Consider the following 19,687-nt stretch of genomic DNA (forward strand, 5'->3'; position numbering starts at 1 on the left):
TCCCTCTTTCAATTCACGAATTTCTTGTATTATCACATGGCACATGGAGGGAGAGAGCTCTCTGGAACCTCTTTTATAAAGACACTAATCCCATTCATAGGGGCTCTGTCCTCATGACCTAATTGCCTCTGAAAGGCCTGACCTCTTAATGCCATCATCTTAGTCATTAGCTTTTTAACATAAGAATTTATGGGGAGGACACAAAAATTTAGATGCTGTCAGTGATTAAATAAAAAATGATAAAGTCTGTGACAGGAGAAAGTCCATTGTATTGTACAATATGCTATACTGAAACATCTGTCTGTGGAGAGGTGAGTCAAAGTAGACATTCTGAAAAGATATCCTTCATCCTAAATACTGAGAAGTTAGTCAGGTGAAAGTGAGATCTTTCTTCTAACTAGAGGGACCAGTGCAAAGGTCAAACATGAAATGGGAGAGCTTGGTGCATTGCAAGACCCCAAAATTTATAATATCATTGAGAGAGAAAATGGTAGTTGGAAGGAATAAGAGATATATTCTAGAAAAATAGGTAAGGCCCAGTCATGAAGGATTTATAAACTATGTTAAGGGGTCTGGATTTCATCTTAAGATAATGGGCAAAATTGAAGAAGTTTTAAAGAATGGAATGGCATTTTAAAATGGACAGTAGAATGTATCTGTTACAAGGTTGCCATGGAGTCCAGGTGTGAGAATATTCATTTGGAATTAGTGGGGACAATGGAGAGAGGGAAAAATTAAAAGAATTTGGAGAATTTTTAGGAAGAAAAATCAACAAAATTTGAGATTGATGGCATGTGGAAAGATAAGGTAGAGAAAGTAGTCAAAGTTTACTCCAAGATATGAAGATGTTAAAAATATCTAGATACAGACTAAAAAATACATAGTCAATTAAAGTGATAGTTACTGAGATTAAAGCCTGTTTTAGAAAGATTTTTGTGAGAATAAAGGAAATAATATATGTGAAATTTAAGGACTTATAATAGAAATTTCCTTGAAGCTTTGATCTCAGGCAAAGCTGTACCTATCTTTTGTTTGTTTTTAATCAAAACTGAATCTTATCTTTTTGTTTTTCCTTTGTTGTTATGGTTTGTAAACGTAAACCCAAATTTATGCCCCTATTTAGGCCTATGCATGACAAAATGGTTGAGATTTCTGCACTCCAGTTTTCTAGTTGAATTGCCATTTTCTCCCCTTAAATTCCTTTGACTCATCTCTCAATTAATTTTTTCTTTTGTGTTTTATGCAATATTAAACAACCTCAGTTTGTGTGTGTTTTGAACAAAGCAAGGTATAAATAAACATGGAATAATTTGACTCTGGGAAAATGATGCTGTACAAACCAAAGATGTGATTATAAAAAGTGCTTTTTTAAAACCATGAAAACTAAGAAGTGCAATAACAGATTTTTTTGGAAACTAAAGTTTTTGCCTTGCTTAATCTATGATGTTGTAGGGACCTAGGGCAGGCAACCCCAGGATAGGCCACTTTGACTTGTACATTATTTTGAGTTGAAAATAATCAAAACGCAGCAGATTCAGGAAAAGCTCTTTGCCTCCTCCTCAACTGCCTGCTTGTTCCAGGAGGAGATCTATTAACAAAGATTCCCCTTTACCTAAGATATCTATCAACATCATAGGGCAACCTTTGTTTTCCAAACATCTCCCCTCATCTTCCTGCTAATGACTTTCTACCCCTTTGTGCCTTCAGACCCCTACTCCTATCCTTGGCTCATATAAACCTCATGTTGCCTGACTATCTTAGGAATTTCCATGTCTGTGTGGATTCCCCGTATGTAGGTTATTAAATTTGATTATCTCCTGTTGATCTGTCTCATGTCAATTTGATTCTTCGTTCAGCTAGAAGGATCTTGAAAGGCAGATAGAATTCTTCCTCCTCAATATTTATCACTAACTTAACAAGAACTCCTATGCCTATTGCTTGTAGAAGGTCCCACTAGACTAGAGGTAAAGGTGGTTGTCCATGCTCTCAATGTGATTTTGAGTCTGTTTTCCTTTGTATAACACTTGCCAGGTAAGAGTTTATTTTTTTTTCATTTTTCTGTAATACGCATTCCTCCAAAATGCTTTCCATTATCTAACAATCACATGGAAACTAGATTTCAATAAAAATACTACCAATCTCTTGTATTGATCTTTCTAAACTGAATGATAAAGTTATATATAGTTTTTTCATATCTTTGTAGTCATATGGGGAATATATTTCATATATAGTAATAGGAGTTGGCATTTATATGATAATTTCTATTTATTGCATCCATTATCTTCTACTCCAGTGAATTATAGAGTTCTGGGGAAATTGTTCTGAGGATTTCTTCCTAAGCTAGGAAAGTGTATATATCCCAAACCAAATTACAAAGTATTTCCTGAACTTTTTCACTGCAAGGTTTTAAAATTGGTATGGAGCATTGTTACAGAAAAGTTGAAATTGGTTCTATACTTTTAACTTTTATTTTATTAGAAAAGTATAACCATTCATTATAAAGTAATGCATGTGGGATAAAACTCTAGGATCCTTCTCTGGTTTCCACAATGCCACACACTCCTTGCTTCCTTATGTCTCCCTGACTCTTCCTCCAAGTTTATTTTGTTGGCTCAGATTTCTTCATTAGCTCTAAATTTGGCATTCTCAAGGACTCAACACTTGGCCTCCCCCCCCTTCTGTCTACACTATCCCCTTAAGTGATCTGTTCTTGTTCTCTGGCCTTAAATACATCTGTATGCTGATAACTCCCAAATTCATATGTGTAGCATTGATCTTTTTTTGAGTTCCAGACGTGTATCTCCATTTGGATTATTCATAGGCATTTCAAGTGAACAAGTCCAAAGAAGAACTCTGTATTTCTTCTTGCCTAGACCTGCGTCTTTCCAGCTTTTCCCATCTCAAAAGCAACTTAGTCTACCCATTTGCTCAGACAAGACCTAAAAGCCATTTTTAATTCCTCTCTTTTTCCATGTTTGAATGATGAAAATAGCAATAACTAAGATTTATTGAGCACTTTAGTATGTACTGAGTCCTCTTCTAAGGACTCAATTTTATGAAATAGGCACAGTTATTATCTTCATCTTACAGATGAGAAAACTGAGATATAAAGAGGTTGTGTGAACTTGTTCTATAAGTTGTGGAGCTGAGATCCAACCCAGGAGAAAGGCTGATTAGTTTCTCCTCCAACATCTAACCAGAATTTGTCCCCTTACCTCCATTCTCATAGCTAAGGTATAGTGTAAGTTGCAGTCCTCTCCCTGCTGGATTCCTCAACATCTCCAACCAGCTTCTATTCTTTTCCAATTCAAACTTTTTTACAGCAGTCTTATTAAATTAAGTCAAGTTGGAACACTCCAGTGATGTCCCTGAAATTAAAAAGAAAAATAAGCTTCTCACATAGCCTATAGTATCTCACATGATTTGGTCTCCAACCTCTTCACTTGAACTATTCTTCTTTCCTCCCTTCTTCCAGACTCCAGATACACAGGTCTTTTTAGTTTTTGAGAAAACAACAGTTTTTCATACCTCAATGTTTTTCTACTTGCTATTCTCTCTGCCTGGAATGATTTTCTTCAGATAATTTAACGTTTTGCTCTTTCCCCTCATTCAGATTTCATCTTAATTGTTATCTCCTTGGAGTCAACATTCCAACTATAATGCCTCTCCTCCCCTTAGTTTACAAGCTAATTACGCTGCTTTGTTTTCTTTAGAGCACTTATTAGTATCTGATGTTACCTTACGATTTCTTGCCCTTGACTCTAACTAGACTGCAAACACGGTGTTGGCAGGAATTCTATCAATAGACTCGCCTCTTATTGTCAGTTCTAGAATATTACCTGGCACAGAGTAGGTACTCAATAAATATTTGTTGTTGAATACATTTTCTTAAACTGAAGAGTTGTTCAATGATGAGTAGCTGCTATTGCTGCTGCTGTTGTAGCTTTGTAGCCCAGACAAATGGATATCTTTGACACATCATCCCCAAGGAATTTTCAACAGCAATGAAAAAAATTAGTAATTGCCTTGTCAACTTTTCAAAGATATAACTCACCAGTGCTGGGACAAGGGTAAGATGAGTAAAGCACTGGCATTGGGCACCAAAACCCTTCAGTGATCAAGGTAAATAATATTTTAATGTAATACCAAAATTAAAAAATAATGCACTATTTAAAAAATGAAATTGGCAAAAGAGCTTCTTGCTTTTGTCAATCAAGTTTTAAGCTTACAGTGAACTCTGAGATCTATGAGGGCAAAGATCTTGCTTTGGTTAGCACTCTTTCCAGTGTCTGCTTAGAATAGTGCTACAGACAGAGTAGGCATGCAACGAATATTTTGTGAATTACTAGATAATTTTTAACTCAAGAGAAAAAAATTGATGAATATCTATCATGAATAAAGTACTGAGGTTTTTACTATGATCTAAAAAAGAAGTTTGAGATATGGCCCCTGCCCACAGGATGGGTCTGAAGATCACAAGATGAATTTAAGATTATAAGACACTAGTCAAGAAAAACCTGATCTTCAGTTTTCTGTGCTACGTGGAAGGTTTTTTCTTTGTCTCAGCGTTCTATGTTGATACTTTTTTTTTGTCTTTGTGAAGTCCAACTTTCTTCTTTCAATCTTGCTTTTCTTTTCCTAGTCTCCTGTCCATTTTCTACTTCCCAAGGCCAGTGTAATGCTGTCAAATGTAGGGAATGCGGAAAAAAGAACAGTAATCAAAATGATTTTTCTTCCTGGAATTGATGCTTCCCAGATGAAAATACTCAGCCCCAGGCCATCACCTTGATCATTTCTTAGTTTTCAACATCCATTCTGGCTCTCATTGACATAGCTGAACTCTGCACACTAATTGTAGTTAAAGTTGGATCATTTCCCCATAGCAGAGTTGCAGGAAATAATAATAGTAATGGTGATTTGTTGCATTTACCTCTACACACATAAAGATTGATTTTTTTAAAAAACAATTATTATATTTGACTTTATATATGTAGATGTACTTGGAGATCTTTTTTAATCACGTGAAGCCTAAACTTCTCTTACCTAAGGAGGTAAGGTTATTATAATTTCAGTTCAGTATTTTCTAGGCTGTTAGAATTCTTTGTTTCCTCTTATGACATTTGACAGCAAAACATCATGTATTATTATCAACTCAAGGGTAAATTAATCCGAAGAGTTTTACCTGCTGGGATCCCTTCTTTTGCCACCTCTCACTGAGAGAGAAGATGAAAAAGAAAGTATCACAGTACCTGATATAATTACTAGAGTTAAAAATCTGCTGGGTTGATAGAGAGGTGAGGGGAGGATATGCTGCTCTGGGGAAAGTAAATTAATACAATGTTTTTCAGAAAAAAATTGGCAATATATAAAAAGAGTATTAAAATGATATAAATTATGTCCTATAATTATACTTTGGAAATTATATACTGTGAAGATAATACAAGATGCAGAGAAGTATATCTGCATAAAGATAGTTTTCATTGCATTATGTGGAATAATTAAAAATCAGAAGCAATCTAGATGTGCAACAAGAAATAAATAATTGGTAAGAAAAAATTATAAAACCTGGTGACTATTTGGGTACACATCAAAATAATCAAAATTTTCTTAATCACATGGGAAAATGCTTTGTGAATGACCCAGGGTACAAAATTGTATATAAAGTTAAATCTCGAGTAGGTAAAGAAGAAGTACATAGATAAATTTCAACTAAAGGATGATTTGCCAAAGAGGTAATAAGTAATAGGTTCTGGATGATAACATCATAGGTTCTATATTTTAAAAATGTCTATAGTAAATATAGGCCACATTGGTAATTGAAAGAAACAAACTGTTTATAAGCGCAGTGACTCTTCCTTTGATTTGAGATGATTCCCTAGAGTTCTGCTCCAATTGTGATTACCCCCAGAACCTTAAGATTTCTCAGCTGCCTAATAAACCAGAGAACAGAATGATCTGGATGATTCATCCAGGATTTGGCTTGAGCTGCTTTATCCATCACATGGTCCTCCTGTTCCTGAGCAACTATTGTGGGGTTTATGAGCCCTGGAAGGGATAGCAAGTTAGAGCCAGAATTAGCTGCATTCTGATCTCTGTTATACAGATGTGGCTTTCATTGATTTTTATGGGAGATTTGTGCACATAATGGAGAGAAAAATGTCACTGATTTGTTTTAATTTAGCTTGAGCAGTAACCCTTTACTAATGTGACTCCTTCTATAAGAGGCATTTCTGCTCTCATTTTTGTTTTTCTAGCCATGGAAAGCATTGGCTTAGATTTCCTTGACCAAAGAAAGGCCAATCACTTCAGTTCAACCTAAGCACTTGCATCTGAGTCATGTTATTATTTACTTTTTATTGGTTCAAACATTTAATCATCTCAGTTAGAAGTTAATAAAACCAAGCTATCTGTAGTGTTCCAGCTCTCTTCCCATCCTTCCTCTATCCCATTCAGATTAGACACATCTTTCTCAACTTTTGCGCTATCAACATTTTGAGATACATAATTTTTTTGCTGTAGGGGACTGTCCTGTGCATTGCAGGATGTTTAGCAGCATCTCTGGCCTCTACCCACTAAATGCTAATAGCACTCCTTTCCACCAGTGGTGACAAATGAAATGTCTCCAGACATTGCCAAATATTCTCTGAAGGTCAAAATAGCCTTTTACTGAGAACTACTGAATTAAGGATACCTGGGTGGCTCAGTTGGTTAAGGGTCCAACTCTTAATTTCAGCTCAGGTCATGACCTCAGGGTTGTGAGATTGAGCCCTGCGTTGGGTTTTGAGCTGGGCATGGAGCCTGCTTAAGATTCTCTTTTTCCCTCTGCCTCTGCTCCTCTCCCCCTTCCCTGCCTCTCTTAAAAGAAAAAAAAAAAAAAGGAATTACTGGATTAGACAAAGTGTAAAGAAAAGTAAGGTAATTGAGTACAATAATTTTAAATTATAAATATGTTATTAAAATCATTAATACTCTTTCTTGTTTAGAAAATAATTTAAGATAGCTAAAAAAAACCCTGCATATTTTCCAGCAAAATTAAATAAAAATGCGGAAAGTCATAACCATAGGGAAAAGATTGATAAGTTAGACTTCATCAAAATAAAAGTAAACTGCTTATCAAACACCCGCTAGAGAAATCAATAGACAAATCACAAATTTGGAGAAAATATTTGCAGAACCTATATCTGAGCCATATCCTATGGTTCAATAAAAAAAATCCAATGGCAAAAATGGGCAAAAGACTTGAATAGATACTTCACAAAGGAAGATATACAAATCATTAATGAACACACGAAGAAGAGCTCAGTATCATCAGACATTAGAACAGCACAAATAAAAATGAAAGTGAAGCGACACTACAAACCTATCAGAATGGCTACAGTTAAAAAGGCGAAGAAAAACTGTTGTCAAGTACATAAACAGATGGAACTGCTAGGAGATGGGAGTGTAAATTGTATACTTCTAAAGTGACCTTCTGCAAAAAGGCTGGGCAGTTTCTTATGAGGTTAAATAAATAGGAGTCCCATGACTAAGAAATTACACTCCTAGATATTTTCTCAAGAGAAATAAAAACATATTCACAAAAAGTCTTGTAGAAGGATGTTCATAGCATATCGTTCATTATACTCTAATACCAGAAACAGCCTCCATATTCATCAACAGGAGAACAGGTAACCAAAATGTGACATATTCATACAATGGCATATTATTCTGCAATAAGAAGGAGGAAGCTACGAATATATATGAAAGTATGAATAAATTTCACAGGCATTTTGCTGAGTGAAAGAAGCTGTAAACAAAGGCCTACCTATTTACTATGTAATTAAATTTATTTGAAGTTCTAGAACAGGCAAAATGAATCCATGATTTAAAAAAAAGTAGGGGGATTGACTGAGAAAGGGCTTCAGTGAACTTTCTGGAATTGTGAATATATTTTATATCTTGACAGGAGTGTGGATTAGTGGGTATATGTATTTGTCAAAATTCATCGGTCTCTATACTTAACATTTGTGCATTTTACTGAATGTAAATTTTACCCTGTTTCTCCAAAAAAACCCCAATTCTAATAGTAGGTTTGCTTGCCACAGCGGTATGAGTTAAAGGTTCTGGCGTTATTTTTAGTCTGTTGTATGCTTGACAAAATGAGTAAACATATTGAGGTTAATGGGAATGGGTTTCTAAATGTTGGAGATGGGAGTTACAAATATGGAAAGATAGACTAGAATATACCCTATGGGTGTTGAACTCAATTTGGAGGTATTACAGTGAACTCATCGTATGTGTGAGTGTGTGTGTTTTCGTGTGTACATATACATAGATTTTCTATCTTCTCTAGCTTTGCACACTGAGGAGGCTTAGAAACAGTGTTACTCCAGCAGCAATGAGCACACCTAGTGCCCAGGTCTTGGTTACTAAATACTATTCTCTAACGGAAACCAGTGCCCTTTGGAGAATTGGTTGATATCTAGAGCCAATGTGGGGAAAGAACAAGATAACTCTGAGATATCTCGTTATGCTAGAAAGTAAGGAAGTGTTTAGACAATGAGGACTTGTTAAAAGAACACAAGAGGCAACTTGAAGGGGCCCCCCACTGGGACAAAATAGACTTCTCAAAATGATAGTAATGTATTTTTTGCTGAATAAAATAATAACCCATGAATCTATAATGAGATATATAAGGAACAGAAAAAGCTCTTCCTTATAATAGAATGTCATCAGACAAATTAATATACAAGGATTTTGGAGTTAGGATATCATCAATAGGTATTAAAACTAGTAGGTGAAATTTTATAATGAACAGGAAATGTACATTATTTAAAAGATTCTCCTACAAATTGCAGACCCATTAAAAGTAGTATAATGCTAATTTTGGTAAGAAGAGACTGTCTTTATTTAGTTTTCAAAATTAATGTCACCTGTATTGAGACATACAAACATCAAGCGGCTTCTAATATAATGCAATGAGGACACATCACTTCTTGGTAATCCTGCCCAAAATGCATATGTTGAATTTGATAATGAGAAAACCTCAAAAAAATATTGATCTTTATTGCTTCAAAACCTCAGATCAGGGAATGCCAGAGATAAGCTAAGAAACAATTCTAATATAAGGGAAATTATAGTGATATGACGCAAGTCAAAGTGAATATTGGGCTGAGAAAAGAAAAGAAAAACCTGGCTACAAAACACTTCCTTGATATAATTTATGATATTTGAATATCAACTGTGGATTAGAAAATTAAATGTTAATTTCCTGTTTTTCATAATTATACTGCTGGGAAAGAAAATGACATTTTTAAAGGAAAAACACACAGAAAGGTTTCAAGATGAAGTATTTATCCAACTTACCCTCAAATGACTCTGAAAAAAATTTATAAGCACACACACTCACACATACATATGAGAAGAAGAGGATGATAAAGGAAATGAACAAAATATAAACATTTGATGAATCCGGAGGATTCGTAATCATAAATTAGGATATATTGAATTTATGATTCGTAATCATAAATTAGGATATATTGAATTTTCTTGTGGCATTTTTGCAACTTTTCTGTGGGTTTAATCAAAATAAAAGTTTCAAATAAAAAAGTGAATAAAAAATACAAAAGATAAATAAGGGTAGTGAAGTTGAATTGCAATAAGCAGGTGTATTAGTTTCTATTGCTATGTAACAAATGTTCACAAATTTATCAGCTTTAAACAACACACACATTTATTGTCTCATGGTTTCCTTGGGGGCAGAATTCTAGGTACACCTTAGCTGGGTGTCTTACAAGGTTACAATCAAGATATTAGTTGGGCTGCATTTTCATTTAGAGGTTTGATTGAGGAAGAGCCTGCTTCCAAGCTTACTAAATTTGTTGACAGAATCCATTTCCTTATGGTTATATGACTGAGAGTCTCAACTTTTTACTGGCTGTTAGCTGAAGGCTGATCCCAAAGGGTGTCCACAATTTCCTGCCAGGTGGCCCTCTCTACAGGTACTTCAAAACATGCCTGCAGAAGAGTGTCTTACTCCAGTCTGCTTAGGTAAACAGATAACATAGCATAATCAAAGATATACCACTCCATCTCCTTTGCCGTGTTCTATTAGTTGGAAACAAGTTACAGGTCCCATTCATGCTCTAGAGAAGGGAATTAGACAAAGGTGTGGGCACAGGAAAATGGGGATTGTTGGGGGACAGTTGAGTTTATCTACCACAGCCTGAAATTATTTAATCAAATGTGATTTATCAAATCCTATATAGTTTTCATTCTTCAATTTAAACTAAGTTAAGAAATGGAAACATTATTTTCTAAGAACTCTTGATGGTATATATTTGAAAGAAACAACTTTAGATACAGAAGAAAGTGTCACTTTTTTGTATCCATGCAGAATCTTTAGAACATGTTTTTTAATATTTCAGAAATACCTGACATTATTAATCCTGCTTCATCAAGGTGTTCAGGCATAAACGCTGTATACTAAATATGTCTGATTTTCTCTCGAGGCAGTAGTAGAATTGCACTTACTTGCTTCTTTTTGAATTGGGTGTTATCATGTGACTTATAGGAATCATCATGTGACTGGCTTTGGTCAATGAAATGCAGGTGAATGCTTTCATTGCCCATGTGATCTGCCATATTCATCTTTATCTGGTTCACAATATTCAAAAAAATATGGTACAAACAGGTTCCTATCAGCCTGGATCCCTGGATTGTAATGGGCAGATTCTCCATACTGATTCAAGTTGGATAGATAGTAAAGATGAGAATTGAATTCTGGGGTTAGGTGACTTATTTTTGGCTCTCTGTTATTGCCCTGACGTCATCCATCCTGACTGGTATTGAAATTGGTAGCCAGAATGGGGTACGGCTATAACAAAACCATAAATTATGTAGTATTGGTTTAATGGTCAGTTGATTGGTGATCAGGAAACAGAAGCTGAAAGCTTGGTGATCTGTTATAATCAGGAAGGAAATATGTGGTAATACTCTCACCTAGGAAGCAGATCACGTACTTAGTGATTCTTGCATTAGGGGAAAAGTTTAGAAAGAAGAATGTGAGCTCTGTGTGTTGATTGATGACTGCATTGTTAAGAAATAGCAAGAAAGAGATGATACTTTTGGTGTACAAGTTCAGGGACGAGGGCCACCCAATATCAGCAGTGCAAGCCACCGTGTTTATATCGTCTTTCACTGGCAGAGGGTTCTTCCCTGGAATACTCCCAGCTCTGTCGTTTGAGAGTTGTTTCTGGCTGCAAAGCCCTAAAGCCTGACCTTCTAGTTCTCATGAGAGTTGTGGAAGTTACCTAATGTCATTTAATAATTCTCATTTCTGCTTAAACTGGACTCGTGTGTTTTGTTGTTAATCATAAAGAATTCTAATACAGAAAGTATGTGTACTTACAAATCCACAGAGACATTTTTATTAAGTCTTACTGTGTGTTTTATTAAGTACTTACTGGACCAGATCCTGGAAATGTGAACGTGACAAACATGGACTTTGACCTCAAAGGCTTAAGCTCTAAGTTTTTAGCATTGTTTTTTAAGTATTTATGAATTTATTGTAGGGGAGGAAAAATTTTTTCTTTTTCCTTTACCCATCTTAGGTTCTCCACCCGGGGCTCGGTAAATTGGAGTGACAGAGACAAATTAGCAAGAAAAAACCAAATAGAAGTGGATTAACATGTGCATCATACATACATGCAGGAGTACTCAGCAATGAGTACATCAAAGGGCTGGTTAAAATGGGCTTCTGGAGCGTCCTTAAAAAGAACAATACATTTCTAGACAAGTGGTAAGACAAGGAAAAGGACCTTGAGTTTCTCTAGTGGCAAATTGTGTGAAGATAAATATGTGGGGGAACAGAGTATAAGGGGTAGTTCATAAGGATTGTTACGTAGGTTCCTCCGTGATGTCTCTGGGCTGATAAGGATCTAGAGTTGTCTCCAGCTATTAACTTTTGTCCTCCTGGTGGAGAGGGAGGAAGGGACATCTTTATGAATTTCATGTCCTGCTTTTAGGCAAATGGAGGAAGGGCAGGGAACATTTTCTTTGTATCTGCATTTTTATTTTATTTTATTTTATTTTATTTTATTTTATTTTATTTTATTTTATTTTTTATTTATTTTTAAAGATTTTATTTATTTATTCAACAGAGATAGAGACAGCCAGCGAGAGAGGGAACACAAGCAGGGGGAGTGGGAGAGGAAGAAGCAGGCTCATAGCGGAAGAGCCTGAAGTAGGGCTCGATCCCGTAACACCAGGATCACACCCTGAGCCGAAGGCAGATGCTTAACCGCTGTGCCACCCAGGCGCCCCTGTATCTGCATTTTTTAAATTACCTTCAGCTCAAAATGGCCAAATGGCACATTTTAAGTTGTCATATTCTGCTACCCCTTCATTATATTTAATGTATACCAATAAAATATACCACAAAGCTAGTCATTCTGAAATACTCTTTCAAGAAATAAATGTGTCTGTTATTTAAATGACATTTAATAATGGAAATTATTTTCATTTTAACTCAAAAACAAAGAAAAACATAAATAAGCAAGAATACATTTCTATTTTTTCCCCAAGAATACATTTCTATCATGTATAGCATTTTTTTAGTTTTTGATGCTAATCCTAATTTACTTTTATTATACTTATCAGATGATTTTATTTCTTCCTAGAACACCGTTTCACTACTGAACAGTGAAACAATGCCTTTTGAAAGTTAGTGCTAATTCTTGAGTTGGACACAAGATGCTTCATTAAAAAAAAAAGATTTATTTGAGAGCGAGAGAGAGAGAGTGTGAGCACACATTGGGGGGTGGGTGGACAGAGGGAGAAGAGAACCTTAAGCAGACTGTGGAGCCTGACTTGGGGCTCAATCTCCTGACCCTGAGATCATTGATCCTGAGGTCACCACCCAAGCTGAAACGAAGAGTCAGATGCTTAACCACCCAGGTGCCCCACAGGATGCTTCATTTTGAGAAAAGTATTAGAAGAACAGAATAGAATTTTACACCTTTTAAAGATACCTCCTTTGGGGTGCCTAGGTGTCTCAGTAGGTTAAGCATCTGCCTTTGGCTCGGGTCATGATCCCAGGGTCCTGGGATTGAGCCCCATGTCAGGATCCCTGCTCAGCGGGGAGTCTGCTTCTCCCTCTCCTTCTGCCTCTCCCCGCTGCTTGTGCTCTCTCTCTCAAATAAATAAAATCTTTAAAAAAATATATCTCCTTTAGCTGTTTGCTTCATACTCTGAATTATATTTGAAGACATGAAAAAATTAGACTTTTTATTGCAATTAGAAAGTTTGTTTATACACAGCTGCAAATTATATTTGAGAAAATAGAAAATAACATTTCATCAGAAGCTCTTTTTCAAATAGCACATGCTTTCCTGAGTTTTAACTGAAACTTTATTATTTTTTTTTCTATAAACATGTAGATGCATTTAGGAAATAACAGGAAATCATTTACCTAAGTTAAATTTCTTAGATAAGTGTAATTTCGAATGCTTGGGAACTAGATTTTGATAATCAGGATTAATTAATTGCTCAGTAAGGGATTTTTTTTCCCCCAAAGAAACACTAACTACTGAATATAAACTACGGATTTTAGAGGTAAACATTCTTTGTGAAGCTCCATTGGCACATTCCAAATCATTCAGACATGATTTATATGGGGGCTTCTATTCCATAGTTGTCTTTGGAAGCTACATTCCAAAAGGGAGTTGGAAATAAAGCTTAAGATTTCCCCCTTAGGAACACTACAGAGCAGGGAGGAAATGCAATAGAGGGATAAAAAACCAGGTCTGGGATCACAAGACCTGGCCCTGCTATTAAACGTCTTACTTTTTCTTACCTGTAAAATGAATGAATTGGATTATATGATCTCCAAAGTTCCCTTGAGGCCTAAGTTCCATGACTATGAAACAAATAGGTGGAACAATAAAAATAATTGATCTTCTTTAAGTATAAATTGAAAAGGAAACTGAAAAAAGAGTTGTTCATTAAAAAACTTTGACTTCACCATAGATGCTTCTTATTAGAATTATTTAGTGCTTGGACAACTGGTGTTGATTACATGAAAACAATTACCTTGGGTTTAATTAATTCCACAGCAAGACAAACAAGAAATACTCCATTCACATAAGTGGAAACAAAGGGAATAAGGCCAAAGATAACAATGAATTCTCAATTCTAAGAGGTAGTTTTTGATGAATCAGTTTTGTAAATAAAGCTGACACTCTCTGACTTGATTTAGTATGAGGCATCTAAGGGTAGACAGGATCTGCCACTTTTTCTGGAGTGAAAAGTAGACAAATTAAGATTTTTAAAAATAGTATGCCTGTTTAGGAGTCTGGTCATGATTTGTTTTGGGTGGAATTTTGTGACCTGAATAAAGAGTTGATGGTTATTGTACTCAGTATGATTATAAACTAAATGGATCCATCTTATAGAAAACATTAGTAAGTATTTAGAGTATTTCTCACGATGTGTACAACTTGTTCATATTTCTGCAAAGGGAAAGGCCTTATTCTCCCTGTAAAACTTTTATTACTCTGAATTAACCTCTAGTATTTTCTGCTTTTCTCCCTCTGTTATTAGGCTGCTTTAGCTGTGGGGTCTCTAATCCTGGCACTTCTCTGCCACTAAGATGAAATCTCTCTCCTAGGAATCGTTTGCTAGCCTTCTTACAAATTGTGTATCTGAGCCCATATGCTATTGGAACCTTTTATTATGTAAAGCACTCGAAATGGAATGACCCCAGATGAGAGTTCCCACCGCGCTCCCTTACTGCACGTGGGGATCTTATTTTTAAGCTCTTTGAGTGCAGTCTCTTTTATTAGGTCCCCTGGGTATAGTGCATGCTTAATAAATAATGATAAAGGTTTTTAAATCTCATTTTACAAATGAGAAGTGAGAAGTGTTCTGGCCGATGTGGATTAACTAGTCATTTAGTGAGTCAGACTTTATCCTCGGGATCCCCACAGAGTATATCCAGTTCAATCTGAGGGGTAACATCAGGTGAGTAGATGAAATGAGCATATCCATCCATCACAGTCTGGAAAAAATAGATCCTTCCAAAAACAGAAAAAAAAAATGTTCATAAATGAAGAGATTTTAGTTGTTAGTGAAAAGGAATAGAAACATGTGTGATATTATAACTATATAACGTGCATAATAATAGTAATTACTTGTTTTACAAAATAAAATCAGGAATGCATATTGCTATGTTATTTAAGGATAAATCTGTCATGTGGAGTGGAAGCAGAAAAAGTAATCTGCAGACAATTTTGCATGTGTATAAAATCAAGAAAATCTGAACTCCCTGTAGGTAACACATTCTGCTCTGTACCGTAATAGAAGGGTCTATGGGCAGAAAGATGTGTCTGATAGTCAATGAGCTTACAGTATATGGGGTCAGGAATGGAGTAGGGTAGGGAAAAGAATGGGCATAAAATAAACAGTTGTCTTTATTTCAAGCTTAATTAAGATAATTACCACCAAAATAATGGAGTGCAATGGGCATTCTAAGGAGAGAGATTGTATGTATCCAGGAGAATTAGAGAAAATATTGCAGAGCATGTACAAGATGGATATAGAGGTAGAGATGGCAGCATTTAATATACAGTAATCAACTCTTTTTTATTCTTCAATAACAAATTTTTAAGCATCTATGGACCACTTGCCTGGGGTAGGAAATGGTACCCTAAAATGAATACACACGATTTCTGATCCCTAGAAACTTCCAATCTGGACAGACTTGTCTTACTGGGGCTGTGTTCCAGGAGGGATCCTTTCTGATACTGGAGATCTCTGCTGTTGTGGTGGTGCCTTTAGTAATTGCAGTGGGGAAAATTCCTTCCAATTCTCACTCACAAAATCTTCATAAGATGAGAAATTTTCAGCTTTTCTTTCCAATTGATGTCTGCACTCCCTAGTTTTCCTCAGAACCAATTATATAACACTGATGGAGATGCATGATGAGAAGGAGGCATGCTGAAGGTAAATCTTTTACGGAAGTACAAGCCCTGTGCATAGTCTTTCAGTTCTCACTTCCCTCTCCTCAATTTTCCCTCCTTTCTCTGGAGCCCTGTTTTCAGATCCATGAAATCTGGTACCCTGCCATCTCTCAAGAAGTTTTTCTTCTCACTGAAGAAGGCTCTGTCTCTTTCTGAACATTCTAGTAGATTCTGAATGCAAGCGATTGATAATCCTTTTATAATCAGGTTGCCTTAGTCAGCTTAGGCCCCTATAAAAAATACCATAGACTGAGTGACTTAAACAATAGACATTTACTTATCACATTTCTGGAAGCTAAAAAGTCCAAGATCAAGGCACTAGCAGATCTGGTGTTTGGTGAGGTCTGCTTGCAGGCTTATAGATGGCCACCATCTTGTTGTGTCTACATGGCAGACAGCAGAGAATGGAAACAAGCTCTCATGTCTCTTCTTGTAAGGGCACTAATCCTATTATGAGGGCTCCACCCTCATGGCCTAATCACCTCCCAAAGGTCCTATCTCCTAATACGATCACATTGGAGGTTAGGAATTCAAAATCTGAATTTTGGGTGTATACATGCAGTCCATAGCACAGGCTTCGATGACTCCAAAGGTAGGCTGGCGTGTCGGTAGGCTTAGTACTATGGGTAAAGGTGACAGTGTTGTTTTCATCACATTCACTTTTTCTCCCAGCTTTCTAAGAAGAGAGCACAGTTTCTCATCCATTTTTCCCCCAAGAAAAACTATTCTACTTTAATATATTGAAAAGATATTTCCCCCGTTGGCATGACTTTAGCCCTGCCGTTTGTGAAATAATAACCCTGCAAGTATTGTGTTGGGAACATTGTACTCTTAGGCCTTCTTATATTGCAAGAGTCACCATTCTAGCTCTAATTGGCTCTCTCTTAGCCATTTGAGATGGGTGATGCTAGCTCTATTTAAGTGCTTTCCAAATTCAAATTTTTCCTTTTAGAAGGGATTTGTACCTGTGTGTATATGTATGTAAGTGTATGGGGAGGTCAGTTTCTTTATGAAAAGCTTAACATAGGGGAAGAAAAAAAAAACAGTGTGTCTTGTACTAGAAATGAGCTTGGTTATTAAAATACCAAAATGAATTTGCCATCAACTAGACATCTATTAAGAGACCGTACAACATAAATTGCATAGTGTATGTGTGGATTACACAACATGGTATCAGGATGAGACCCAAGGGATTCGTTAGACATCACTTTTGAAATAAGGTTCAGCTCTTATCCAGGCTTCAAATACAGCTAATGTGAAAGAGTGTGTAGAGGAATTTTCCTGAAAAAGGAATTTGAAGGTGTACCTTATATATAGTTCCACACCATCTTACTCCCCCGGGAAAGATGACATTTGTTTTAGGGAGGTAGATTTGAATAAATTTGCCTCTTTGGGCTGCTAATCAGTATGCAGTGTTTCAGCCAAGAAAAACCAATTTCTCTCCTATAATTTCAACTCTCCTGGAAAGTGTTGGGGTTTGTATTCAATTGTGCAGGGAGCCTCCTCTCCTCCTAACTGATGGTGAATAAATTCAGTAGTCCCCCCTTATCCATGGGGGATATGTTCCAAGACCCTCAGTGGATACCTGAAACTGTGGGTAGTACTGAAACCTATTACATTATGTTTTTTCCTATGCATATGTACCTATGATAATATTTAATACATAAGTTAGGCACAGTAGGAAATTAATAATAAAATAGAATGATTAATGTACTTAATAAAAGTTATGTGAATGTGCCCCCTCCCCAGATATATTATTGTATTATACTCACCCCTCTTCTTGTGATGATGTGAGATAACAAAATGCCTACACGATGAGACAAAGTGAGTTGAACGACGCAGGTGCTATGAGGCAGCGTTAGGCTACTATCGATCTTCTGATGATACCTTAGAAGGATCATCTGTTGGCCAAGAGACACATGAAAAGATGCTCAATATCACTAATCATCAGGGAAATACAAGTTAAAACCACAATTAGAAATCACCTCACACCTATCAGAATGGCTAAAATGAAAAACACAAGAAATAACAAGTGTTGGCGAGGATGTGGAAAAAAAGGAGCTCTTGTGCACTGTTAGTGGGAATGCAAAATTGTGCAGCCACTGTGGAAAAGAGTATGGAGGTTCCTCAAAAAATTAAAAATAGAAAAAACATATAACTCCAGTAAACACCGCTGGGTATTTACTCAAAGAAAATAAAAATACTAATTTGAAAAGCTCTATGCATCCCTCTGTTTATTATAGCATTATTTACAATAGTCAAGCTATGAAAGCAACCTAAGTGTCCGTGATAGATGTATGGGTACGGAAGATGGGGTATATATGTGTAATGGAATATTACATGGCCATAAGAAGGATGAGATCCTGTTATTTGTGACAACATGGATGGACCCAGACGGTATAATGCTAAGTGAAATCCGTCAGTCAGAGGAAGACAAATACCATGTGATTTCACTCATATACGGAATCTAAAAAAATGAATAAGTGAAAAGCAGAATCAGAACTATAAATAGAGAACCAACTGATAATTGGCAGAGGGCAGGAGGTGGAGACGATGTGCAAAATGGATGAAGGGGAGAGGGAGATATAGGCTCCAGTTAAGGAATGAATAAGTCATGGGGGTAAGAGGTACACCATAGGGAATATAGTTAATGATATTATAATAACGTATATATTTTTAAGGGGGGTTGTTTTTTCACTTAGACATAGAATTTTCCTTCCTTTTCATATAACTTATCTAATTAAAATATTCATCTTGGTAGTTACCACAAAAAAGTAACATAGACAATTGTATTTACATTTTGGGACCAAAATACAAATGAAGAGCAGGATGATGCCTTGCTCCTTTCCCTCCCACTTTCCAGAAAGAGAAAGTCCCCAAGAAACTGCTCATTACAACAAGGATCACAAACAAAGGGTTAACAAAGGGTTAATTTGTAATCTGGTGATTTGTATGTAGTGTCGTACAGGAAAGAAATTGCACACATTTTCACAAATTAGACCGAAGGTTCGACATCATCCTGTGAGTCTGCTCTGCAGCCATTTCAGCAAGCCAGGTGAGAAGTTCGTTCCGAAATTCTGCTTTTCCTCTTGCCTCCTTGCTCTTACTCACCAGGTCCCATCCCTCATGCAGACAGTCTGGGAGAGGGAGGAGGGAAAGATCCGGGTCCATGCAAACAGAGTTGATAAAAAATCTTTATGTGCTAAAAATGGGTAGTGATGTTGGCATGAACAAATACGTAGCCTTTCTTCCCTCCCTGCCTAAAGACTCCTAGTAAAGGAGAGAGTAGCTGCACTTGTGGTGAGCATAGCGTAACATAGAGGGTTGTCCAATCACTATGTTGTACCCCTGAAACTAATGTAACATTGTGCATCAACTATACTTAAATTTGAAAAATTAAAAAAAAAAAAAAAAGGAGGGTCATCTGTTTCCGCGCCACAGTTGACCAGGGGTAATGAAACAGGCGGAAAGTGAAACCATGACTAAGGGGAGAATACTGTGCTAGCAATTCCTTATTAGAGGGACAGCCCTGCTCCTTGGGTCAGTGAATTCCGCAGCCATGGGCGCAGGCTTCCTACCCTGGGGGAGGTTACATGGTCTGTGTAATCCCCGTGAATCTCTGGGCTTTCAGGTCTATCCCCAGAGATGCCTCCATTCTCCGTTGTTGCCATTACTTTTGTCAGGAGCTC

The 19,687-nt window shown here is 36.4% G+C and overlaps 1 long non-coding RNA gene across 11 annotated transcripts in view; it reads left to right on the forward strand.

Annotated features, from left to right (window-relative positions):
- The window catches only part of LOC123801282 (uncharacterized), a 925,199-nt gene that overhangs the window by 40 nt on the left and 905,472 nt on the right, over positions 1-19,687 (forward strand). For 9 of the 11 annotated variants that reach the window (XR_015727934.1, XR_015727936.1, XR_015727940.1 and 6 more), the window contains exon 1: positions 5-19,053. The exons of the other annotated variants lie outside the window; for them this stretch is intronic. This is a non-coding gene — a long non-coding RNA (uncharacterized LOC123801282). Of the gene's footprint in view, positions 1-4; positions 19,054-19,687 lie in introns of those variants that run through there. 11 annotated transcript variants of the gene reach the window in all.

This window comes from Ursus americanus, chromosome 20 (assembly GCF_024610735.1).
Source record: "Ursus americanus isolate L20-20 chromosome 20, mUrsAme1.1.p, whole genome shotgun sequence".
NCBI lineage: Eukaryota > Metazoa > Chordata > Mammalia > Carnivora > Ursidae > Ursus > Ursus americanus.